This window comes from Thalassophryne amazonica, chromosome 10 (assembly GCF_902500255.1).
Source record: "Thalassophryne amazonica chromosome 10, fThaAma1.1, whole genome shotgun sequence".
NCBI classification, from domain to species: domain Eukaryota; kingdom Metazoa; phylum Chordata; class Actinopteri; order Batrachoidiformes; family Batrachoididae; genus Thalassophryne; species Thalassophryne amazonica.
Window position 1 is genome coordinate 53644429 of NC_047112.1, and position 26881 is coordinate 53671309.

The window sequence follows — 26881 nt, forward strand, 5'->3', positions numbered from 1 at the left end:
TCAGTTTTATCTGAGTTTAAAAGCAGGAAATTAGAGGTCATCCATGTCTTTATGTCTGTAAGACAATCCTGCAGTTTAGCTAATTGGTGTGGTCCTCTGGCTTCATGGATAGATAAAGCTGGGTATCCATCTGCGTAACAATGAAATTTAAGCAATGCTGGTCTAATAATACTGCCTAAGGGAAGCATGTATAAAGTGAATAAAATTGGTCCTAGCACTTGTGGAACTCCCATAATTAACCTTAGTCTGTGAAGAAGATTCCCCATTTACACGAACAAATTGTAATCTATTAGATAAATATGATTCAACCACCGCAGCGCAGTGCCTTTAATACCTATGGCATGCTCTAATCTCTATAATAAAATTTTATGGTCAACAGTATCAAAGCTGCACTGAGGTCTAACAGAACAAGCACAGAGATGAGTCCACTGGTCTGATGGCCATAAGAAGATCATTTGTAACCTTCACTAATGCTGTTTCTGTACTATATATATGCAACATATAGCATACTGTTGGAAAGCACGGGTTCTTGGCTTGCTGTCAGTGTTGAAATTTTTCAGACTGGGGGCTTACATGAGAACTTACGGTAATGAGAATCAGCGACGCACTAGTGTGAAACTTCCGTGGTTTTCCTCTGCGTGATGACGTCACAAGCTTACGTTTACCGTAATACACCATATAGCATTGGAAAGCCCTTGGCTTAACAATGCACTTTGAATCATTGGATTGGACAAACTATGGCGGAGTTACAATAAAAAAATACGAATAGGAAAATTTGGCGTGGGAGCCATCGCCCTAGATAAAGGGTTAATACAAATCATCACTTCAAAAAAAAAAAAATAGTTATATATATTTTCTCCAATTACTTTTGGCCTTTGAAAATGGAGGCAGAATATATTAAAATACTTGAAATTCCAAATGTTTTTGTTCAGCAGTAAACTTCAATGGTCTCAGATGGGGCTCAGCCAGAAGAAGAAAAAGTTCCACTTCCTTGACTGGTCATTTGAGGCTGGCTCCAAACAGAGCATAATTCCATAAGAGTCCATGTTAAATGTCGGACTTTTAGAGAAGAACTAGACCTGCTTACAACCTTATGTAGGTTTATGGCTCTTAGTATCTGGTACACATATCTATGATTCATTAGTGTTAGCATCCTTGCAGTAGCAGAATTTATTGTTAGTTTTACAGTTTAGTAAAGCAAAGGTGTACCAATGTTTTTTCTTTTAAGTTGAGAAGTTGATTGGTCACAGGGTTGGCATTGCACAACTTTTGTAAACATACACAATGGAGCTGTTGTGGCATTGATGCATCCTCAAATCAAGTTGACAATCAATGGGCAGCCAAGCGATGTGTCCACAGATTGATCTAATGACTTGGTCACAATAAAAAAACCTTGGTATCACGATGCTGCTGCAGTACCAAGGCCATAGCAATGAAACTGCTAATATTTTTAGTGACACCAGCTACACATAAGCGCTATTCATATGCACCAATGCTTGCTTTAATTAGGGAATACCCTGTTGTGTCTGATTATTTGTGAACATTCATGTGGGATTTTACGGTCACAAACTGAGGTGTGCACAGTTTATTATTCTGTAATGAATTCGGTCGGCGATTCGTTGTGAAAAGGGTGTGGTCAGCTCGTCAAAGCTTACCATCGCAACAGCGTTGTCATGCCAAACTGGAAATTCTGTGAGCAGACCTGCAGATTTCGTCATCTCATCAGGTGCACTGAGTTAAATCCATGGTAAATCCATCATCAATCCAGTTAAATTCCATTAAGCTCCGGTCACATGGCACTAACGGACACTGAAGCCCAAAACAAACAAGAAATCTGAACTTAAGTTGACTTTTGGAGACATCATTTAACTGCCATCCAGCTTCGTTCCTGTAGCTGGCGCATCATCAGAATTTCAAACTGTTGAAAAATATGAATGAATCCCGACAACAACTTCAATTCATCCATATTCTGTTTTGCTTTCTGTCTTGACAGTTCCTCATCGTTTGCATAGTTCCCATACCATCAGTGTTCCGTTTGATTGTCGTCCAACTTTCATCCAACCTCCAAAGTCCGACGTCTTGCATGAACATTGATGATATCTGAAGGATCAATAACTAAAGCTTAATGAGCTGAACATGCCTCGTCCATGTGTGAGATGAAAAGCAACATTATCATACAGAAACAATAGCGACAAGAACGTTTAATCAAATAGTTTAACTATTTACGCACATTCGCATGCCCGTCTGTGGCTAGAGAGGCTGTCCGTGCCCACATGAACAGCTATGCGCCACAGATGGCTGTGCGCACGTTCGCATGCTGTCTGTGGCTGGAATGCTCACCGCACGACGTTTTTGTGAAGACAGACGTGTTTCTCAAGACAACTCTCACACCTGCAGTACTATTGGAGTGTGCACATTGGCTGCAGAAATGATCACAGGCTGGCACTCGGTCTGATACCTGCTGTCAAGTCACATCATCATAAATGTTTTGTTTTGATTTTGTTTTAAAACATCAAGGTTGCTGTTCCCTTCATTTTTCTTTTGGTTAGTTTCGGTTTTGTTTCCCCTCCTTTATGCACTCTAGATTCACAGGCTTTTCAGTGATGGGAGAAGTGCAGGTCATTTGTCCACTTTTTCTCGACGATTTGTGACTTTGTGAATTTTTCTTTCGATCAGCGATCGTCGTGTGCTGTGTGACTGGGCCTTTAAATCCACACATTTCGGGATCGTCGTCGCTGCACTACTTTCTGCCTCAGGTGACAGCGTCATTGTTGACACCTGTGCAGCAACGCAGTCAGGGGCGGAGTAACACATCAAATGTGAAACAGTTTTAGTATTTGCCACCATCCACGTGATATTTTATGCTCTGAAATCTCACATGATTAACCAATCAGATTTGCGGAAAAAATGTAATTGGATTAGAATATGTATTACCTTTCAAGAATTTGTGCAAAAATAGTTGTTTTTTTCTTTACCATAGCATAACACTGTGGCTGACAGCTGAAAGCAAAAAACAGCATCTGTGCATGACAGAACTCACCTCTCGTCCTCTCCTTCTCATTGTCCAGAGCCAGTGCATTGCTACTAATGTATGAAGGGTTTGCCGCCTCCTCCTCATGGCCTGTTGTTGCTCCAAGTGGTAAACTGACAGGACGAGAGCTGGTGACTGAGCTGGATGGACGGGTACTAGCACCATTCTGCAGAAGATTGAACTCATGGTTAGTACAATACAGTAGCAGAATAACAATCAAAATATACAAGAAATGCATGTCTCCAGACTAATTTTTTTGTAAAGGTGTTAGTTGATGTGAACATCAAAACTTTGATCACTGAAAGAAGCCATAAAAGATAATATTATGGACAGAATAAATCAGTTACAGATAATGCTTGATGAGTATTGTATAAATGAACACCAACTGAATATGACTCCCACAGCTCCTTGTCTCACAAAATCTAGATAACAGTACAATAAAAATGGCAATCTCTAAAAATTAATTTGTTTGCTCAGCTCTGAAAGAGGCTAGAGGTTCTTCAAAAGGCTTCTACGCCCGTGATATTGTAAACTGCACTTTTATAAATGAGGCCTCACAAGTTCACCTTGAACCTGTCACTCTGGCTGCTTTCCTGTATGGTTGATGTCCTGATTCGTGCTAGGGACACATATGTAAAAGTAGACCAACATCTCAAGAAACAAATACTGTACACATGCTCAAACACGTCATTACCTAGCAGTGTGACTAAGAGTTCAGCTATGAATAAGACAACTGAGGACTTTTTCTTTTCACCCAATGTAGTCTTTTACATCATACCCAGCTTATACATAGGTACAGCGAATGCCATGTTGAGTGGAAGCAGACTCTCACTTTTTTCCCAGTGATGATGTTCCTCAGGGATCTGTTTTGGCTCCTTTACTGTTCAATGTCTGCATGGACTGAGTGATAGATAGTGTTGTAGAAACTACTGACCAAGGTGCTTTTGTTGGCAAGAACAGGTTTGCTGACCTTGATTTCATGAATGATGCTTTGATTCTTGTGGATACCCTGATTGCGACACTTGAAAAGCTGAGTGATGAAACAGTGTGTCTGGGCTTGCGATTGTACTACATTAAGATGCAGATCTAGGCTTTAAATGACTTCCTGGACTCAACCATCAAAAATGTGTTGGTATGCGTTGAAAAGTATCAAACTCAGAGAGACATTTACTTATATCGACCATGACATTCATGTGTCTGGGTCTGTAGTCTTTGAAATTAAGGGATACCTGGGAATACAGTAGTGTTCAGAATAATAGTAGTGCTATGTGACTAAAAAGATTAATCCAGATTTTGAGTATATTTCTTATTGTTACATGGGAAACAAGGTACCAGTAGATTCAGTAGATTCTCACAAATCCAACAAGACCAAGCATTCATGATATGCACACTCTTAAGGCTATGAAATTGGGCTATTGGTAAAAAAGTAGAAAAGGGGGTGTTTACAATAATAGTAGTGTGGCATTCAGTCAGTGACTATGTTTACATGCCCTTAATATTCGGGTTAAGGTCAATATTCCAGTTTCTGAATCATTAGGAATAACCCGTTTACATGCTTAAGCAGACAGAGTTACTCCTGTATACATGGTCATTGGTATCATTTGGAATATACCCATCTAAACAGCGACGCACGTCTTCCACCAGTGCTTGATTTGGTCTGGCATTCGTGCAAATCCTGCTTTGTGTAATCCTGCTTTGTGTAAAACCCCCCACTTCACACTTTTCTCAAACAGGCATTAACATATTTCTCACTTTTCTCTCCTGCGGGCTGCCTCCGCATCAAAGCAGTGAGCGCAGTCTCTGGACCTGTTGCGCAGCTCCGCACAGCAGAGATGGGGGCGGTGTGAGTGGCCCACCGCGGCGTTTACCAAGCCCGCATACACGGTAAGCGCATCGGAGGCAGTGAGAGCAATCGCGGTGATATGCCGACCGGTGCCAGCGACCGGCCCGCCTAATAAGGACGCAGAACACAATGCACTGTTTATCTCTGCTTCTGTGGTGTCCGGTGGGCTGCGCGCGCCGCATACAAGTAGTTGCCATACTCAAAAGACCAAGATTCCTTGCGGATAGGACATGCGCAGAACACAAAATAATGTTCCTTTCTATGGGGATATCCCGATCCGCATTTATATGACCTGATATTCGGGTTAGAAAAAGAGTAACCCAGGGGTCTTATTCGGGTTTTTAAAAAACGGAATATGAGCATATTTGGGTTTTTGCGCAACCGGGTTATTGCTAATATTCCGGTTATGAAAGGGTTATTGGCTGCATGTAAATGTAGTCACTGAGTTCGTCAATTTTGTGGAACAAACAGGTGTGACTCAGATGTCCCCTATGTAAGGATGAAGCCAGCACCTGTTGAACATGTTTTTCTCTTTGAAAGCCTGAGGAAAATGGGACGTTCAAGACATTGTTCAGAAGAACAGTGTAGTTTGATAAAAAAAAAAAGTTGATTGGAGAGGGGAAAACTTATACACAGGTGCAAAAAATTATAGGCTGTTCATCTACAATGCTCCAAAGCTTTAAAATGGACAAAAAAAACAGAGACACGTGGAAGAAAACAGAAAACAACCATCAAAATGGATAGCGGAATAACCAGAATGGCAAAGGCTCACCCATTGATCAGCTCCAGGATGATCAAAGACAGTCTGGATTTACCTGTAAGTGCTGTGACAGTTAGAAGACGCCTGTGTGAAGCTAATTTATTTGCAAGAATCCCCCGCAAAGTCCCTCTGTTAAATAAAAGACATGTGCAGAAGAGGTTACAATTTACCAAAGAACACATCAACTGGCCTAAAGAGAAATGGAGGAATAGTTTGTGGACTGATAAGAGTAAAATTGTTCTTTTTGGGTCCAAGGGCCGCAGACAGTTTGTGAGATGACCCCCAAACTCTGAATTCAAGCCACAGTTCACAGTGAAGACAGTGAAGCATGGTGGTGCAAGCATCATGATATGGGCATGTTTCTCCTACTATGGTGTTGGGCCTATGTATCGCATACCAGGTATCATGGATCAGTTTGGATATGTCAGAATACTGAAGAGGTCATGTTGCCTTATGCTGAAGAGGACATGCCCTTGAAATGGATGTTTCAACAAGACAATGACCCCAAGCACACTAGTAACCAAGCAAAATCTTGGTTCCAAACCAACAAAAGTAATGCCTCGCAGATGTGAAGAAATCATGAAAAACTGTGGTTATACAACTAAATACTAGTTTAGTTCACAGGATTGCTAAAAAAAAGCAGTTTAAACATAATAGTTTTGAGTTTGTAGCATCAACAGCAGCTGCTACTATTATTGTGAACACCCCCTTTTCTACTTTTTTTTATTAATAGCCCAATTTCATAGCCTTAAGAGTGTGCATATCATGAATTCTTGGTCTTGTTGGATTTGTGAGACTCTACTGAATCTACTGGCACCTTGTTTCCCATGTAACAATAAGAAATATACTCAAAACCTGGATTAATCTTTTTAGTCACATAGCACTACTATTATTCTGAACACTACTGTACATTACAGAGTCTTCAAGTCAATGGACAATGTCTGGTGATGCCACTATTTTGCAAGAGAACAAAGGTTCAAGTCTTTATGGTCCTGGTGTTTTATGTCTTACTGTATGACTGCGAGACTTGCAAGCTAACCAGTCACCTAAGATGACAACTAGAAGTCTGATAATAGTTTTTTTTTTGGCTGATCTTTGAGTAAGTAATTCCCTTCTGCTGCTTCTTTGTTTTTCACTTGGGGTCACCACAGCAAATCCGAGGTGAATATGCAGGGTGAATTAGCACAAGTTTCCTGACACAGCTCCACATTACATGGAAAAATGTGGCAGGGTTAGGGTGTGAACCAGGAACCTTCTGCACTGAAAGCAAGCACACTAGCCACTTGGCTGATCTTTGAGTACTGCTGGAATAACTTTGTCTGAAATTAAGACTAAGATGGGGAGATTCCTTTGCATTGTGGTGGAAAGTCATCTACAACATTTTAGACATGTGCTGTGTTCCTCTGGACATGATACCATGCAGCTGCCTCACTGGTGACGAAACCAGTGATTGGCGAAGACCCCAAAAATGCCATGTTTCATCGAGCTGCAACAGAATGATGGTTACTTTCGAGAGGTGGGAAAGGACAAGTTGCCTGCCTGGATCATTGCCATCTAGGACCAAAGGTTTCCACAGTGTGGTGCATGGCAACATTGCATGCTCCAAGACCTGACCTGGGACTCCATCATTTGGACTGGCTAATGGAAATTCAAAAGCATGTTTCATCAAAAACTAATGTAAATGGCAAAGGCAGCCCTAACCCTGAAGATTGCAGGAGAATTCTGTGATTTTGGTGATCGCCATGAGTTATCAGGAACATTTCCTTTGCATTCAGCAGTCAAGTGAACTAAGCATAGACATCAACGGGCAAAACACAACCCATTGACTGAAACAGTAGCCCCTGATAAATATGAATAGAAATAATTAATTTAGTGTGAAACTGAAGAAGAGGCAAGTCCTACACAGGCCCAGAGGCTTGCTGGTGCTGATCTCCAGTGTGAAGGGGATGAGGGTCTGTGTCTCCCCCTGGACTCTCCTTGGACAGAATGCCAGTCCAGCACAGGTTACTTCGCCGGCCAAAGCCAGTCCCATTTTATAGATGGGTCAAGGCAGATTAAATACTTTATCCAAGAACACAGGCAGGGAGCATGAGCGCAATTAAAACCCAGGTCTACATATTTGCAGGCCAGCTCCTTACCCTGAGCTACCTGCTCTACTGTGTGAAACTGTCTCACTCACTCACTCATGCCCATCACTGTTGGAGCCTATTCTAGCAGTGATAGGCATGAGGCAGGATTACGCCCTGCAGCATGCCAGTCTGTTGCAGGGCCACATATAGACAACAATCACATTCACAGCCGCACACACACCTACGGAAATTTTAAAGTTTCCAATTCACCTAGCCTGCATGTCTTCCGATGTGGGAGGAAACCGAAGCACCAGCAGAGAACCCACAAACACGAGGAGAACATGCAAACTCCACAAAGAAAGGCCACAGGCGGGAATCGATCCCATGACCTTCTCGATGTGAGGCATCCTTGCTAACCACTAATCCACCATGCTGCCCTGAAATTGCTTTCTTTAAGATATAAAATAAACAAAAAAATCACTTGTAGCTTTTTAATAAACAGTTCAAGAAAAACTTGCAATTCTGCAGTTATTTTGTGAGTACACACTGAGCAAATACAGAAACATCAGGTTTTTCCCTATGTTAGAATCAAATGTTTGTTGATTTAAATGCCTTCCAACATACTGTTAAAACATGAATGATGAAAAAACTAATAAGTTTTCAATTTACAGCCATATTTCATCAGCATCAGGGGCATGGAAGTCAAAGTATTGTGAAGGCTTGGGGGTGTTTTATGTGTGGTTCCTGCAAACTGACAGCTTTATTTCACTGAGCAGTCTGGGTATGTGTGTATAAGACAGAGGTGAGGGTGGGTCAGGATGTTCTCATATCAAACAGATAAGGTATACAGTTCATAAAGGCATCCCCAAAAACTGCTTGCCCACTGAGAGAGCCACGATAAGGGAAGCGGCTAAAGAAGTAATCCAACACACAAAGCGCTTCCACCTCTCGGTACAACGGCTTTGCAAACACTGCATGTTGCTGTTTACTTTCCCAAACATTGCATGTTGCTGTCTTGCTTTGCAGTGTTTCTAGTATAAAGTATTTACGCACAGCGGACATGCTGTGATGAAAAGTTGGTTAGCCACAGTGCTTCTCAATGCTTGACTGCTCGCTGGCTGCAAACTGCAGAAGGGATTTCCTAATGGAGGCGTGCCTTATTACTTCGTGTCTCATTGAGACAAACGCCATTCAAGAAATCCCTTCCGCAGTTTGCAGACAGCTAGCAACGCAGCAAGCAGGGAATCACTTGTGGAGAAATTTCGGCAGAAAACACACACAGAGATATGGCTCCTGGATCAGAAATCTCCGCAGGCTGGATCGGAAATTTGTGATCCGTGAATTATGTTGGTATCGGAACCCGATACTGATACTGGATCAGATCGGCCACATCCCTATCCCAAAGGAACCTCTAAACAAAGTTGATCAGATGATCGCAATGCCCTTCCGTAACTGCAGAGAATTCTAACTTCAGACAAGTAAGATGGGACAAGAGCATTAACGGCTTTCAAAACAAATGGACCAATCTTAAAATTCATTCTAAAATGAACTGCAAGCCAGTGGAGTGAGTAAAGTACAGGAGTAATATGCTCATGTCTGGAAGTTTTCATTGAAAGACAAGGAGCAGTATTTTGCACAAGCTGGAGGAGCACAAAGGAGGACTGTTTAACACCAGCATAAAGTGCATTGCAGTATGAAGTCTGCAGCTGAAGAAAGCATCAATGGCCTTCTCAAGATGTCTATTGAGGAAAGGCGATACTTTAGCCAGAATATGAAGAATGAAAAAACTTGTTGAACAAACCTCAAATAGTTGTCAAATATCAGCCCCAAATTGTTTACAGCAGACTTTAAATAATTAGTCAGAACACCAAAGTTTGATGCTACAACATTTGGCATGCAGGAATGTCCAAACACAATATGACTGATTAATTGTTGACAGACAGACAGACAGATACACATCTGGTACATCTCCAATTAGTCAGGTAAAATGTGGGTGCCTCTTGGCTTTTTCAGCTGCCAGGGTCCTCAGCACATGCATGCTGGGCCATACATTCTGTTTCTAACTCTGCTTATGTCCAAAGAAATGCGCTACATGGTCACAGTGTGATAGCTGCTATTCCCACACAATGCAAGTGTAGTCCTGATTTTATTCTCCCTAAGGAACTGTTCATCTGACACAAAGTTATTACAGTGGTACTCAAGAATCCACCAAACACAGACATAGTACCAAACACATTTAGTTGTCATGTTAGGTCACTTGTTAGCATCCAAGTCTTGCAACCATACAATGAGACAGGCAGCACCAGGACCCAAATACTTGAACCTTCATGTCGAGCGACCTCCTGATTCCCAGCTGTCTCAAGGACCCCAGATATGCGAATGTCACTGCTAAGATACAGTTAAAGGTAGTCTAAATTAAGGGCCCTGTCCCACTGGCATTTAGGAGGATTTGCGTATGGATTGCGCACAAAATTGGTTCATATTCGCTTAACATCCGCAATATGCATGAAACATGCTTGTATGAGTCGGGTGACACCCGCACATGGCCACAGTTATCTGCAGAGGCACGTTTTTCCGTTGCCAGGATTTTTGAGCTGCACAAAATTTTGGCTGCGGATGACATCCGCCATACATACTCCATACATACTCAATACATACACATACTCAATCTATGCGCTGTATATTCGCCGTCATCTGATGATATCCACAACTGACAGGGATTTGTGGCTTAGCAGCAGACTAGGACAGTGTGTAAAATGGATATTTTGCATGTCCATAATGTCCACATCACGGACTAAAACAAGTTGTAGCGACTGCATACAGATTGGCCACAAATAAAGCATTTTTATTATGTCTGCTTTGCATCTGATTTGCGGTGGATGTAAATCAGATGCGCTGTGTTCACAGCTGGACGCCGTTCTTTGTTCTACCGGCTGCCACGCGCTTTGTGCTGGATGCTGCCTATATAAAATAATTATTTTGTGGCAGATTAATCATTTTATTCTGCAAATTACCTGTTAAAAATGGCTCTAATCACCTCCTGAATCAAAGCTGTGGCTGGAGCTGCTCGCGCGCACGTGAGCCATCTGAAAAGGTAATTATTTGACTTGTTTACATTGTCAAGGCTTGATAAAACAGTTGCTTTTTTCCGTCTTGTCTGCAGCTGTTACAGTATTTATTTCTATGTTTATAACAGATTTAACTTTTATCATAATCGTTCAGTCGAGCTGCGCTCTGATGTGATCCGCTGACGTCACCACTCGCCCTGTTCACTGCTTCTTTACTCCAACTTATCCAAGGCCAGCAAATGCTCCAGAGGCTGTATTGTTGGTGTGAATAGTGATGCTGAAAGGAGCAAGTGCGCTTCATTTATGTCCACAATGCAGATGCTGTGCACGCGCAACATGTGTGCGATGCATTCATAATATACCCGTAATACTGCCGTGATAATCTCAATGCGTCGGATCCGTTTCCTCACTACATGCGTTATACAACCATGATTGTTCATCATATATTCACTATATATTATTAATATATCCATAATTCATACAGGGACATTTGTCATTTTTAGCCATTTTTGTTGTGGACGACAACGAATGCCCGTAATTTGTGTACTCAATTCATGCACAATTAATCCTCTTCTCAGTGGGACCGGGCCCTAAATTTAAAATAGTAATATAGCAATCAACAATCATTTTCTGCAATTTTACATGTTATTGCTGTATTTCCATCAATTTGATGGGATGGTTACCTTCTTGCTGATCCTTTATGGTCTGTAACACTGTGTGACACACAATGAGAATGAATGCAGGGACGAGCATCAATGTTCTTGCTTGTGTGGGGCAAGTTTTAAATAAAATGTATTTATAAATGAACTGCATTTCTATAGCACTTTTCCATGTGAAGCACACTTGGAGCAACTTGGGGATTAAGGACCTTGCCCAAGGGCCCTCAGTTTGAATTGAGGATGCTCTGGTCTCAAACCCACAGCTTTAACATCACTGCAATCACCTCCTGCATCAGTTATTCTTTCATTAAAAAGAATAACACAAATAGTGCATATTGCACTTTATTCATGTGGCGTATCTGCCAAAGCAGACATTTAGAAAAATAAATTCAACAGCATATACCAATGTGCAATTGTTACAAACATGATGTCATTGCACAAGGGAATATTTCTTATTTATTTTCAGAGTAGGGGATCCTGTGGTATATCAATGATCCAGGCTAAACACTCATGACAAGTGATGGTGTGTCGGTGGAGAAAGGTGAGAGTGGGGTCAACCTCATGGTGGTGTCAGCGATGGATCTGTATGTAATCTGCAGGAGATGCATACAATAAACCGACACACCGCTTTATCTACATGGCCCCAAATTGCGAGAGATGCTGAGGAACACATGTTCAGAAAAGAGGAAGGGGAAGGGGTGTCAGATGTCAGCAGTATGTAGGCGTATGGTTTGTACAAGCTGTGTTATGTAAACTGGAAATGACACCAGAAATCAGGATTGCCGGGGTATAACTAGTGAGGACTACATATTATTAAATAATATTGTACTACAATTTAGTGACTAGGAAAGAGTGACAGAGGAAATGTGGAACCCAGTTAAAGGTAGGTGTGCAGGCACTCAGGATTGGCAATGGAAATTTTATGTCTGCAGTTCAGTGAAATGGATGTGACTAGAAAGCTGGTGGAGGTAGAGACTTTTTGGATATCATGAGCTGGTATTGTGGCAGTGTGGAATGAAAAAAAAAATCACATAGACATTTCAACCGACAGAACTGTAATTCTTCGTCTTTCAGCTGCTCCCATTAGGGGACGCCACAGCAGATCAATCGTTTCCATCACATCCTGTCCTCTGTATCTTCTTCTATCACACCAACCGCCTGCATATCCTCCCTGAGCACATCCATAATCCTCCTCTTTGGTCTCCCTCTTCTCCTCCTGCCTGGTGGCTCCATCCTCAGCATCCTTCTCCCTATATACCCTGGGTCCCTCCTCTGCACATGACCAAACCATCTTAATCTCAACTCTCTGACTTTGTCTCCAAACCGTCCCACCTGACCTGTCCCTCTGATATGTGTATTCCTAATCCTGTCCATTCTCATCACTCCCAAAGAGAATCTCAACATCTTCAGCTCTGCCAACTTTTTGTTAGTACCATCATCTTTAAGCCGTCCAACATAGCTGGTATCACTACTGTCTTGTAAACTTTCCCCTTCACTCTTGCAAATTTTCTTCAGTCACAACTCCTGCCACCTTTCTCCACTACTCCACCCTGCCTGCACTCTCTTCTTCACCTCTCTACAACACTCTCCATTACTTTGGACAGTTGACCCAAGTATTTAAATTCATCTACTTTCACCACTTCCATTCCTTGTAACTGCACTATTCCACTAGGCTCCCTCTCAGTCACACAAAGCTACTCAGTCTTGCTTCGGCCCGGTTTCATTCCCCTGCTCTCCAGAGCATATCTACACCACTCCAGGCTAGACTCAACTTGCTCTCTACTCTCTCTACAGATCACAATGTCATCTGCAAACATCACAGTCCATGTTGACTCCTGCTTGATCTCATATCAACCTGTCCATCACCACTGTGAACAAGAAAGGACTCAGAGCTGACCCTTGGTGTAATCTCACCTCCACCCTGAATGGGCATTCATACTGCGCATTTCACCGCTGTCACACAATTCTTGTACATATCCTGCACGACCCTCACATACTTCTCTGCCGCTTGAGACTTCCTCATACAATACCACAACTGCTCTTTTGGCACCCTGTCATAAGCTTTCTCTAAATCAAGAAACACAAGTAACTCCTTCTGGCATTCTCTATACTTCTCCATCAGTACTCTCAGAGCAAACATTGCATCATAGTGCTCTTTCCCAGCATGAATCCATGAATATTGCTGCTCACTGACCATCAGCTGTTTTCTAAGCGTGGGTGGGTTCTCTCCGGGTGCTCCGGCTTCCTCCCACATTCAACAGACATGCAGGTTAGGTGGATTGGAAACTTTAAATTGTTCATAGGTGTGCATGCGGGTGTGAATGTATTTGTTTGTCTATATGTGGCCCTGTGACAGACTGGTGTCCTGTCCAGGGTGTACCCCACCTTGCGCTCTATGACAGTTGGGATAGGCTCCAGACCCCGTGACCCTTAACTGGACTAAGCGGTTGAAGATGAGTTTGAGTGTTGATTATCATCTCATCTTGGCATGCTAAACCTTTTGGGGAACCTTGATGTTGATACATCAACATTTTAAAATTTCAGCTCCAAAACACCAAGTCATACAAAATATTTAGCCATTACTGGTAGCTTCAGCTGTGTTTTAGCAGTGTATCAGTTTATCACAGTTAAGCTTTCAGTTAGTGGCTTAGAGATGATGGAATTAAACCTTTAGCTTAGCTGTGATGATGCCTGGTTGCCACGCTTGACAATAAAGTCTGTCTTTGCATCAAACCTGTGTTGCGAGTCAAACACCGTTCCTCTGTACTTTTCTGTGGAGAGATTGGACTTTCTCCCCATGTATAATAATCAATTTTGGTTTATTACTCCACCAAAAATCAATAATCAATTCCCTCATTTTTGAGATGTTAATTTTGAGGAAGAAATCATTACACCATTTAATAAACACAAGTATGGCACAACTATAGCCTGATTCTGAACCACAAAAAAAACAATAAAGTGATGGCAATTTTATAAGATACTGTAGCTACAGTCTCAAGAAATCCTGCAGATGTGTGTATACACAATAAAAAGCAATGGGTACAGGACAAGTATCTAAGTTCAGTTCATATTTGAGATCTCAGTGCTTGGCTTTATCAGCAACATCTGCAGGATTCTGACACTTAGAATTTCGTGTTGATTTGATTACTACATAAATAAGTTGAAATGAATCATAATTAAAATGCAAGTCTTTCAATCAGAATATTTCCAATATCTCAAGTCAGTATTATCAAGTGAGATTGTTTGGTGTTTAATGTGAATATTCATGTTTAGTAAAGATTTCATTCATGTTGTTAATTCCCATAATCCAGAAGAATTACAAGTAGTTTCTCTGTGGTTTTATTAATATTAAAAATAAATAAATAAATACTGACATCATCAGCAAATCAGTATTGAATTAGTACCAATTAAAGTAAAAATGCTTGTATTATTTTTATTTTATAGCTACATGAGAAATTAATTCCTACAGTCCAGCTCAGTGCTGGTATGAAGCAAAGGAAAGCAGACACAAATGTGTAATGGATTTTTAAATTTAAAATGTGAACCACAATTGCGAGGAGATGACATGAAGAAACATCGGTGACCAAGTATGTTATTCCTGATTAAAAGGGCTCGCAACCTTCAACTCAGCCATTGTGTGGGGCCATCTCATCAGGAATGCAATGCTCATACACACACACAGACACCCACACAACCCCTAACCTTTCAATTCAACCCTCCTGTTCATTTCACCCCGTTCCTCTTTCTTTGCTTATGCACTTGTCCTTCCCTTGTACTCTGAGTAACTATGAACAGCAACTAGCTTACACATAACTCAATGTCTGCCTTGGACATTTGTCCCACAAGTTTTGAGTTCACAAAAAGATGAACAACATATAAAAGAATCAAAGCTAGAAGTACCCCATCATCAAAACACACACATGCACTGGTCTACCAAAAAAGCTTGACCTTGTCTGTACAAGACGCCACTGTCACTTACAAGATACAGCGGTTGTTGCTAGAAAGAACACAAACACATTTTTTTGTTGGAGGGAATGGAATCTGTATAGTGTGTTTTGCATAAAATCAGAAAATGTAATAAAATATTAATTAATTAAAAAAAATAAGCTACCACTCCACAAACAAAAAATATTTTGTTCCACTAATTCTGGTCTTGATATGGAAACGTGGTTAGATTCTAAAATTTAGTACTGTGCAAAGGAGTGGTTTTCTAAATGTGTGTTTCAAATTTTGTCTTTATTAGTATTTCAGACTGATGCTTCTAGCCATTAATTTAAAAATTTTAATGTTGTCAAAAATGTGTAATAAATTCAGGAAAGTTTTTTTTTTTTTTTTTAATCTTGTCAGATTTGTTTAAAAAACATCTGATTATTTGATAGGTTTACCACCAAATGCATTAACCAACAAAGTTAACAAACAGGGGATACTAATAAATAAAGAATAATGACATAATAAATGTGAGCTCACGAGATAATTCATCTAAAATAATTCAGTTTTTAAGGGTAGTCACAAAATACATTTATTTTGCTTTGAAAGGTTGGCAAACTTTATCAGAAATGATTTTATATTTAGCAACATGTTTGCTATTTTTGTGGCACCTTTGGGAATTTTTTTGAGAATACCAAAGCTTGCTGCACTTCCTAAAATGTTTCATTGTACGTGTCTCGTACAAACTATGTTTCTCAGACAACTTTACACAGTTCGCTACTGTTTCATCCTGCCCTTCACATCAATGCCAAGCTTTTAAAAAAATGTCCATTATTAAAAACTAATCTTCAATCATTGCTCATGTAGTGCTGCATGATAGTTTGGGGCAAAGGATGATTAGTTGCAGTGTACTGAGCGTGTGAGTGTCCGTGTCTGCCGCTCCTAAATAATGATATGCATGCAGTAGTGGTAGTTTGTATTGTATGTGTACAAAGGCAGTCAGAGCACTTAATCACACTGAGCCTAGCGGATTTACATATTGTAACATTGAGTCAGGATCAGATTGGTGGGGCAGTAAATGGGCTGAATAATATCATCTGAGAACCAATTATTTATGTGATTGTGTGATGTCAAAAAGACTGTTTTTGCCGTCGCGTCACTTTTTCTGGCAGCTCCGAAGGTTCAGTCATGTATATGTGACGTAAGGACTGATTTAACTACTGCACGCTGAGTGAAGGAAAGACAGTAAGAGCGTCGCGGGCCATGCAAATCACTCGCAAAGGAAACACTGTAAATCACACCTTGAGAGGTGCACAGAGAAGCAGCAAGGCACAATAACACACAGCAGATGTACTATTCAAATGTGAATGTCATTATTTTACATGTCATAAACTGTGTAAATCCTCATCATACTGTCACAGGTAAACGCTAATGTCATGTCCCATTTTTCTCACTCATGCTGACATTTAATACATTTTTTATGTACAGTACTGTTCACAATTTTGAGAAGTACCTTCACAAATAATGACAATAAACTTATATTTATGAATTAACATTTATCATTTATAATGATCAAATTATCATTTATGAATTATAATTTTTCGCTTTTAGAATCCAGTTTCTGGACTGTAACAAAACTACATCGTTTAGTTAAAGTGATATGCTGCAATTTATAAGAGAATAAGACTGCATTTGGTTTTTAGTGTTTTACAGTGTTGTATATATATATATCACCAGGAAGTACACTTACAAAGATTTTCTGTTTTCATTATTTTATTAAAATTGGGGTTTCAACGCTCACTTGACAGTGAACAACTGATGGAGAGGGGTAAAAATACATTTTGAGAAAAGAAACTCTGGTTATTGCTTGTCATAGAATGATATGTAATAACTGAATATAAATATTGTTAAAAACTAGAAAAATGTCATCAGTCATTTCTCATATTATACTGATTTTTTGAGTGGTCAGACGGAAGTCACTCCTTTGTAAAAGGCACATGACAGCCCACCTGGAGTTTGCCAAAAGGCATCTGAAGAACTCTCAGACCATGAGAAAGAAAATTCTTTGGTCTGATTAGACAAAGATTGAACTCTTTGGCGTGAATGCCAGGCGTCATGTTTGGAGGAAACCAAGCACCATCCTTACAGTGAAACATGGTGGTGGCAGCATCATGCTGTGGGGATGTTTTCAATGGCAAGAACTGGGAGACTAGTCAGGATTGAGGGAAAGATGAATGCAGCAATGTACAGAGACAAAGACACTAAGCGCACAGCCAAGATATCAAATGAGTGGCTTCAGGACAACTCTGTGAATGTCCTTGAGTGGCCCAGCCAGAGACCAGACCTGAATCCGATTGAACATCTCTGGAGAGATCTGAAAATGGCTGTGCACCGACACACCCCAACCAACCTGATGGAGCTTGAGAGGTGCTCTAAAGAGGAATGGGCAAAACTGCCCCAAGATAGGTGCTCCAAGCTTGTGGTATCATATTCAAGAAGACTTGAGGCTGTAATTGCTGCCAAAGGTGCATCAACAAATTATTGAGCAAAGGGTGTGAATATTTATGTACAGGTGACTTTTTTTGGGGGGGGGGGTCTTTTTAATAAATTTGCAATAAACTTTTTCATATTGTCATTATGGGGTGTTGTGTTTAGAATTTTGAAAAAAATAATTTAATCTATTTTGGAATAAGGCTGTAATATAACAAAATGTGGAAAAAGTTAAGCACTGTAAATACTTTCTGATGCACTGTAATTTGTGTTTTCTATTGAATGTCTTTCATTGCATGTTTTTACAATTTGTGATTTTGTGAAATGTTGCATTTAGTAGGAAAACAGAGTAAGTATCACTACTATAACCCGCTTTAAATTATATAAACCAATGAAGGACTGATCCCTTCATCTACTTTTAAAGTGCTGTCTCCAATTATCTTCACAACCAAAAGATTCTTAACTCTGTTGGGTGTATAACGGGTCAGGCAGCTCAAGTGAAGCCAGGGTGTCTGTTTAATGTTCCGACTTTTATAGAAGATTTCTGATGTCTGACTTCACTTAGCAGGACAGCTATTCACTCTCCCTCACAGTAATGCCTTACAGATATGCCAGCAGAGGAATATATTACAAACTACATAATATTTTTTACTTATGTGGATTAAAATTGTCAAATCGTTCCATCATGAATAAACAAACAACATCTAAATAAATACAATACATGAACTGAAAATAGCCTGTTCATAATCTTAATGTTTAAAAAACATTTTAAGTACCACTACAGTACCAGAATGCAAGAACTGCTGCATTTGAAATTAAAAAGTGTGAAAAAGCAGAGCGCGTGCCTTCATAATGCTGAAAGTTGCATGCGTTTGATTTAATTAAGCGCAGCTTACTTATTCCACCACATCGACATGTTCGCAATAGTTGTTCATTTCACTGAAATGATCAGTGGAAAAAGCTTAGCTACAGTTTCGGTGCTCATCTGCACAGTGCAAATTAAAATCCTTCGACAAGAATCGACCACTTCTGAACGGATAGTTACAAAAGGCAAGGTTACAGATGCTGCACTCTTCAAAGAAAAATGTTCCATTAAAGAAGCGGTGCATAACAAACAAAAATATTTCATATATTCGATTCATCTTTCATTTTAATTTGAAAAGAAGTCCTTGGGGGCCTTACTTGTTCATTTTAATCAGCAGTGTATTGGTTGTGCTTTTTGAGCAGCAAGGCCAAAGAAAATACTGATTATCTCAACTTATACCTACCATTATGTGCATATTGCAAACATGGTAGATTCAAATTAGCTGATGACAGAGGAAAACAAGGGGGGGAAAAAAACTGAAGAGAAATACAGCCAGGTCAATAAACAGCTGGACAGTGACATCTTTTTTTTATATATTTTGACTCTGTACACCACAATGGAACTGAACTGAAACAATCAAGATATGCTTAAAATGTAAATTTTCAGCATTAATTCAAATGGTTTAACAACAATACTGCATTAACCATTTAAAAATTATACCCATTATTTTATACAATCCTCACACTCTCAGAAACAGTCACCAATTGCGCACACAAGTTAACCCTTTACCTACTGAGGCAATACATGGACGATTGGTTATAATTTTTTATTATAGCAATAAAATTAAGAAATAATGTTCTATGTTTGTGTGCTTTGGTACCCTTTTCCAAGAGTACCTGAATTTCAATTATATTACACGTGATTAACTATTTATACACATTTGTAAGTTTTAGCATTTAAAATGAGAAAAAACACAAAAACAAACTTGATTTTTTTCAGTTTTTTAGTGAAAAATGATTGTTATATAAAGGAAGTTTGGATTTCACATTTTTAACAGGAAGCTGTACGTGTTTACAATCAAAATAATTAATTTTGTGTGTCTAGAACTCAGAAACAGTGCAGAAACAGTGCAAAAGTAAACATTTTACAAGGCGAAAATATGCAAAAAGTAACCAATTTTAAAGTGCAGAACCAAACAATATGAATAACAACAAAGTGCAAAACTATATATAAATATGTCAATTATTATCTGTATTATTAAAATGTGCAATAAATCACTCATTTTGTGCAAAATTATACAATATGAATAAAACAATAAGTGTCAAACTATATACAAATATATAACCAAGAATCAAAATTAGATCTAAACTACATCAGTCCATTGTCAGTGTGGTACTGTTTGTAACAGTTTCTGTCTGGCTGAAGACAGAGGCCAATTTTACAATGTTTGCACATCCAGCAGGTTGACCTCTTGCAAACATTGCAAGAACGCCACCCCTTTGTGGATAACTGGCAAGTGGGGTTTCCACTGCTTGTTGGCACTGGGCAGTGGCTTATGGCTGATGGAGCCATCACACCCACACAAACACGCACACACACCTTCACAGATGACAATAACACCCTACCTTTCCTCAGAAATTACTACTTTATGTTTGTTGTCTGTCTCTGTACTTTTCTGTCACTTTTGCGCTCTTTTTCATACTTTTCCCTGGTTTTAAAAGTCACCGAACACACTTTACTGTAATACGAGGTCTGTGATGAAAAAAGCGGTCCTTTTTTATTTTTTTCAAAAATAAATGGATTTCATTCATATGTTTTTACGTCAGACATGCTTGAACCCTCGTGTGCATGCGTGAGTTTTTTCACGCGTGTCGGTGACGTCATTCGCCTGTGGGCAGGCCTTGAGTGAGGAGTACTCCACCCCGCCCGTCGGAATCTCTTTGCCTGAATAGCCGCTGCGGATGGCGTGCGTTGCTTTATCAACATTTTTCTGGACCTGTGAGGGATATCCTAAACTCTGTAAGGGAGTTAGAGTATCTTGTCAATAGTTTTACAGCCTCATTGAAGACAACTTTGGATGCTGTAGCTCCTCTGAAAAAGAGAGCTTTAAATCAGAAGTGTCTGACATCCGTGGTATAACTCACAAACTCGTAGCTTAAAGCAGATAACCCGTAAGTTGGAGAGGAAATGGCGTCTCACTAATTTAGAAGATCTTCACTTAGCCTGGAAAAAGAGTTGTTGCTCTATAAGAAAGCCCTTCGTGAAGCTAGGACATCTTTCTACTCATCACTAATTGAAGAAAATAAGAACAACCCCAGGTTTCTTTTCAGCACTGTAGCCAGGCTGACAAAGAGTCAGAGCTCTATTGAGCTGAGTATTCCATTAACTTTAACTAGTAATGACTTCATGACTTTCTTTGCTAACAAAATTTTGACTATTAGAGAAAAAATTACTCATAACCATCCCAAAGATGTATCGTTATCTTTGGCTGCTTTCAGTGATGCCGGTATTTGGTTAGACTCTTTCTCTCCGATTGTTCTGTCTGAGTTATTTTCATTAGTTACTTCATCCAAACCATCAACATGCTTATTAGACCCCATTCCTGCCAGGCTGTTCAAGGAAGTCCTACCATTATTTAATGCTTCAATCTTAAATATGATCAATCTATCTTTGTTAGTTGGTTATGTACCACAGGCCTTAAGGTGGCAGTAATTAAACCATTACTTAAAAAGCCATCACTTGACCCAGCTATCTTAGCTAATTATAGGCCAATCTCCAACCTTCCTTTTCTCTCAAAGATTCTTGAGAGGGTAGTTGTAAAACAGCTAACTGATCACCTGCAGAGGATATGGTCTATTTGAAGAGTTTCAGTCAGGTTTAGAATTCATCATAGTACAGAAACAGCATTAGTGAAGGTTACAAATGATCTTCTTATGGCTTCGGACAGTGGACTTATCTCTGTGCTTGTTCTGTTGGACCTCAGTGCTGCTTTTGATACTGTTGACCATAAAATTTTATTACAGAGATTAGAGCATGTCATAGGTATTAAAGGCATTGCGCTGCGGTGGTTTGAATCATATTTGTCTAATAGATTACAGTTTGTTCATGTAAATGGGGAATCTTCTTCACAGACTAAAGTTAATTATGGAGTTCCACAAGGTTCTGTGCTAGGACCAATTTTATTCACTTTATACATGCTTCCCTTGGGCAGTATTATTAGACGGTATTGCTTAAATTTTCATTGTTACGCAGATGATACCCAGCTTTATCTATCCATGAAGCCAGAGGATACGCACCAATTAGCTAAACTGCAGGATTGTCTTACAGACATAAAGACATGGATGACCTCTAATTTCCTGCTTTTAAACTCAGATAAAACTGAAGTTATTGTACTTGGCCCCACAAATCTTAGAAGCATGGTGTCTAACCAGATCGTTACTCTGGATGGCATTTCCCTGATCTCTAGTAATACTGTGAGAAATCTTGGAGTTATTTTTGATCAGGATATGTCATTCAAAGCGCATATTAAACAAATATGTAGGACTGCCTTTTTGCATTTACGCAATATCTCTAAAATCAGAAAGGTCTTGTCTCAGAGTGATGCTGAAAAACTAATTCATGCATTTGTTTCCTCTAGGCTGGACTATTGTAATTCATTATTATCAGGTTGTCCTAAAAGTTCCCTAAAAAGCCTTCAGTTGGTTCAGAATGCTGCAGCTAGAGTACTGACGGGGACTAGCAGGAGAGAGCATATCTCACCCGTGTTGGCCTCCCTTCATTGGCTTCCTGTTAATGCTAGAATAGAATTTAAAATTCTTCTTCTTACTTATAAGGTTTTGAATAATCAGGTCCCATCTTATCTTAGGGACCTCATAGTACCATATTACCCCATTAGAGCGCTTCGCTCTCAGACTGCGGGCTTACTTGTAGTTCCTAGGGTTTGTAAGAGTAGAATGGGAGGCAGAGCCTTCAGCTTTCAGGCTCCTCTCCTGTGGAACCAGCTCCCAATTCAGATCAGGAGACAGATACCCTCTCTACTTTTAAGATTAGGCTTAAACTTTCCTTTTCGCTAAGGCTTATAGTTAGGGCTGGATCGGGTGACCCTGGACCATCCCTTGGTTATTTTGCTTTAGACGTAGACTGTGTTTCATAATTATTGTATGGCCTTGCCTTGCAATGTGGAGCGCCTTGGGGCAACTGTTTGTTGTGATTTGGCGCTATACAAGAAAAAAGTTGATTGATTGATTGATTGATATCCGAGTGGACACTATTGGAGAAATTAAGCTGGTTTTCGGTGAAAAGTTTAACAGCTGATGAGAGATTATGGGGTGTTTCTGTCGCTGTAAGGACTTCCCACGGAGCGGGACGTCGCGCAGCGTTTCCAGGCGCCGTCGTCGGCCTGTTTCGACCTGAAAACATCCTAATTTAAGGCTTAATTCACCCAGGACGTCGTGAGAGAACAGAGAAGATTCAGAAGAGGCCGGCATGAGGACTTTATGCGGACATTCCACTGTTTAAGGACATTTTGTAATGAAAGACGTGCGCGCAAATTCGCCGAGTGGTCACGGAAACGACTCAGCGAATCTGTGTGCGCTGCGACAGGAAAAACACCTCCGTGTTGAAAACCATTTGTAAAATTCAGGCGGCTTTTAATGGCTTTCAACAAGTGAGTAACTGAGAAATTGTTTAACAGCTTGGGCATGTTCCAACTTGCCCGTTAAGGTTTACAACAGAGGTGTTTTTCCTGTCGCGACCCCCCGCGGTCGGGTCCGGCCCGACATGCGACTCTGCCCGCACGTTCTTTCATTACAAAATGTCCGTTAACAATGGAATGTCCGAATAAACTCCTCATGCCGACTTCTTCTTCAAGTTCTCTGTTCTCTGATGACTTCCTGGGTCAACAGAGCCTGAAATGTGGATGTTTTCAACTTGAAACGGCGAGACGCTGCCGCCTCGAAGCGCAGATCGCCATCAGGCGCCGTGGGCCGTCCTTAAAGCGACACTACCAGACCAAAATCTCTCATCAGCCGTTAAAATTTTTACCGAAAACCAGCTGAATTTATCGAATGGTGTCCACTCAGTTGTGCCTTACAGTTTTGAAAAAATTTTGATCAAACAAAGCAGCAGTCTCTGAGCCATTCATAAACAATGAAAAAACAACGAGAGGGTGGACGACTCCTCACTCAAAGACTGCCCACAGGCGAATGACGTAACTGACAGGCGTGAAAAAACTCTCGGCATGCCCACGAGGTTCAAGTATGTCTGATGTGATCACACGACCCCCTGTGAGCAAGCACTTGGCGACAGTGGGAAGGAAAAACTCCCTTTTAACAGGAAAAAACCTCCAGCAGAACCAGGCTCAGGGAGGGGCAGTCTTCTGCTGGGACTGGTTGGGGCTGAGGGATGAGAACCCGGAAAAAGACATGCTGTGGGAGGGAGCAGAGATAAATCACTAATGATTAAATGCAGAGTGGTGCATACGAGCAAAAAGTGTGTTGTTTTTTTTTTGCAATCTGCATGTTCTGTATGATGGATTACACAAACGTTGCTCATGCACTCACGAGTTTGATGCCACTAATCATGCCACAAAGCAGCTTCAAAAGCAATAGTTTTAAAGCAGGTTCACAGAAATGTCAACATATTGTTTATGGCACCGACGAGCTGTGTGAGACTGCAGCTTGTGCTTCAATACTTGATACGAGAAATCTGTTTTCAGATCTCAAACATGTGATGTGATTGGCAAAAAACTAACATCAGATTTGGTTTCCAGCGCCCCCAAATGACCCAAAATCAGTTGAAAAACTCCATGCAAGAGAAGTCGTGTTGACCAGTCTAATCTGAGAGAAAATAGTTGCAGGTCACAAATTGGTTGTATTTAGTCAATGATGTTTGGGGTGTTTTGAGCAAAGCATGAAATAAACCAATCAAGTGGTTTGCTTTTAACTTCCTATAGAGAACAGATACATCAAATCAATCAAATCAATTTTATTTATATAGCACCCAATCACAACAAACAGTTGCCCCAAGGCGCTTTAGATTGTAAGGCAAAGCATACAATAGTTACGGAAAACCCCCACGGTCAAAACGGCCCCCTGTGAGCACGCACTTGGCGACAGTGGGAAGGAAAAACTCCCTTTTAACAGGAAGGAACCTCCAGCAGAACCAGGCTCAGGGAGGGGCAGTCTTCTGCTGGGACTGGTTGGGGCTGAGGGAGAGAACCAGGAAAAAGACATGCTGTGGAGGGGAGCAGAGATAAATCACTAATGATTAAATGCAGAGTGTGCATACAGAGCAAAAAGAGAAGAAACACTCATTGGTGGCATTATGGGAACCCCCCAGCAGTCTAAGTCTATAGCAGCATAACTAAGGGATGGTTCAGGGTCACCTGATCCAGCCCTAACTATAAGCTTTAGCAAAAGGAAAGTTTTAAGCCTAATCTTAAAAGTAAAGAGGGTGTCTGTCTCCCTGATCCGAATGGGAGCTGGTTCCACAGGAGAGGAGCCTGAAAGCTGAAGGCTCTGCCTCCCATTCTACTCTTAAAAAACCCTAGGAACTACAAGTAAGCCTGCAGTCTGAGAGCGAAGCACTCTATTGGGGTGATATGGTACTAAGAGGTCCCTAAGATAAGATGGGACCTGATTATTCAAAACCTTATATGTAAGAAGAATTTTAAATTCTATTCTAGAATTAACAGGAAGCCAATGAAGAGAGGCCAATATGGGTGAGATATGCTCTCTCTTTCTAGTCCCCATTAGTACTCTAGCTGCAGCATTTTGTGGGGCCAAGTACAATAACTTCAGTTTTATCTGAGTTTAAAAGCAGGAAATTAGAGGTCATCCATGTCTTTATGTCTGTAAGACAATCCTGCAGTTTAGCTAATTGGTGTGTGTCCTCTGGCTTCATGGATAGATAAAGCTGGGTATCATCTGCGTAACAATGAAAATTTAAGCAATGCTGTCTAATAATACTGCCTAAGGGAAGCATGTATAAAGTGAATAAAATTGGTCCTAGCACTTGTGGAACTCCATAATTAACCTTAGTCTGTGAAGAAGATTCCCCATTTACACGAACAAATTGTAATCTATTAGATAAATATGATTCAAACCACCGCAGCGCAGTGCCTTTAATACCTATGGCATGCTCTAATCTCTATAATAAAATTTTATGGTCAACAGTATCAAAAGCTGCACTGAGGTCTAACAGAACAAGCACAGAGATGAGTCCACTGTCTGAGGCCATAAGAAGATCATTTGTAACCTTCACTAATGCTGTTTCTGTACTATATATATGCAACATATAGCATACTGTTGGAAAGCACGGGTTCTTGGCTTGCTGTCAGTGTTGAAATTTTTCAGACTGGGGGCTTACATGAGAACTTACGGTAATGAGAATCAGCGACGCACTAGTGTGAAACTTCCGTGGTTTTCCTCTGCGTGATGACGTCACAAGCTTACGTTTACCGTAATACACCATATAGCATTGGAAAGCCCTTGGCTTAACAATGCACTTTGAATCATTTGGATTGGACAAACTATGGCGGAGTTACAATAAAAAAATACGAATATGGAAAATTTGGCGTGGGCGCCATCGCCCTAGATAAAGGGTTAATACAAATCATCACTTCAAAAAAAAAAAAATAGTTATATATATTTTCTCCAATTACTTTTGGCCTTTGAAAATGGAGGCAGAATATATTAAAATACTTGAAATTCCAAAATGTTTTTGTTCAGCAGTAAACTTCAATGGTCTCAGATGGGGCTCAGCCAGAAGAAGAAAAAGTTCCACTTCCTTGACTGGTCATTTGAGGCTGGCTCCAAAACAGAGCATAATTCCATAAGAGTCCATGTTAAATGTCGGACTTTTAGAGAAGAACTAGACCTGCTTACAACCTTATGTAGGTTTATGTGCTCTTAGTATCTGGTACACATAATCTATGATTCATTAGTGTTAGCATCCTTGCAGTAGCAGAATTTATTGTTAGTTTTACAGTTTAGTAAAGCAAAGGTGTACCAATGTTTTTTCTTTTAAGTTGAAGAAGTTGATTGGTCACAGTGTTGGCATTGCACAACTTTTTGTAAACATACACAATGGAGCTGTTGTGGCATTGATGCATCCTCAAAATCAAGTTGACAATCAATGGGCAGCCAAGCGATGTGTCCACAGATTGATCTAATGAATTGGTCACAATAAAAAAAACCTTGGTATCACTGATGCTGCAGTACCAAGGCC

General features: G+C 40.3%; 1 long non-coding RNA gene across 1 annotated transcript; it reads right to left on the reverse strand.

The window, feature by feature from the left end:
- Positions 1-12489: 12489 nt before the first annotated feature.
- LOC117519518 lies at positions 12490-12819 on the reverse strand. The gene is made up of 2 exons (XR_004563321.1): positions 12763-12819; positions 12490-12664 (listed from the first exon to the last, which is right to left on the reverse strand). It is a non-coding gene; the product is annotated as an uncharacterized LOC117519518 (long non-coding RNA).
- Between the last annotated feature and the right edge of the window lie 14062 nt (positions 12820-26881).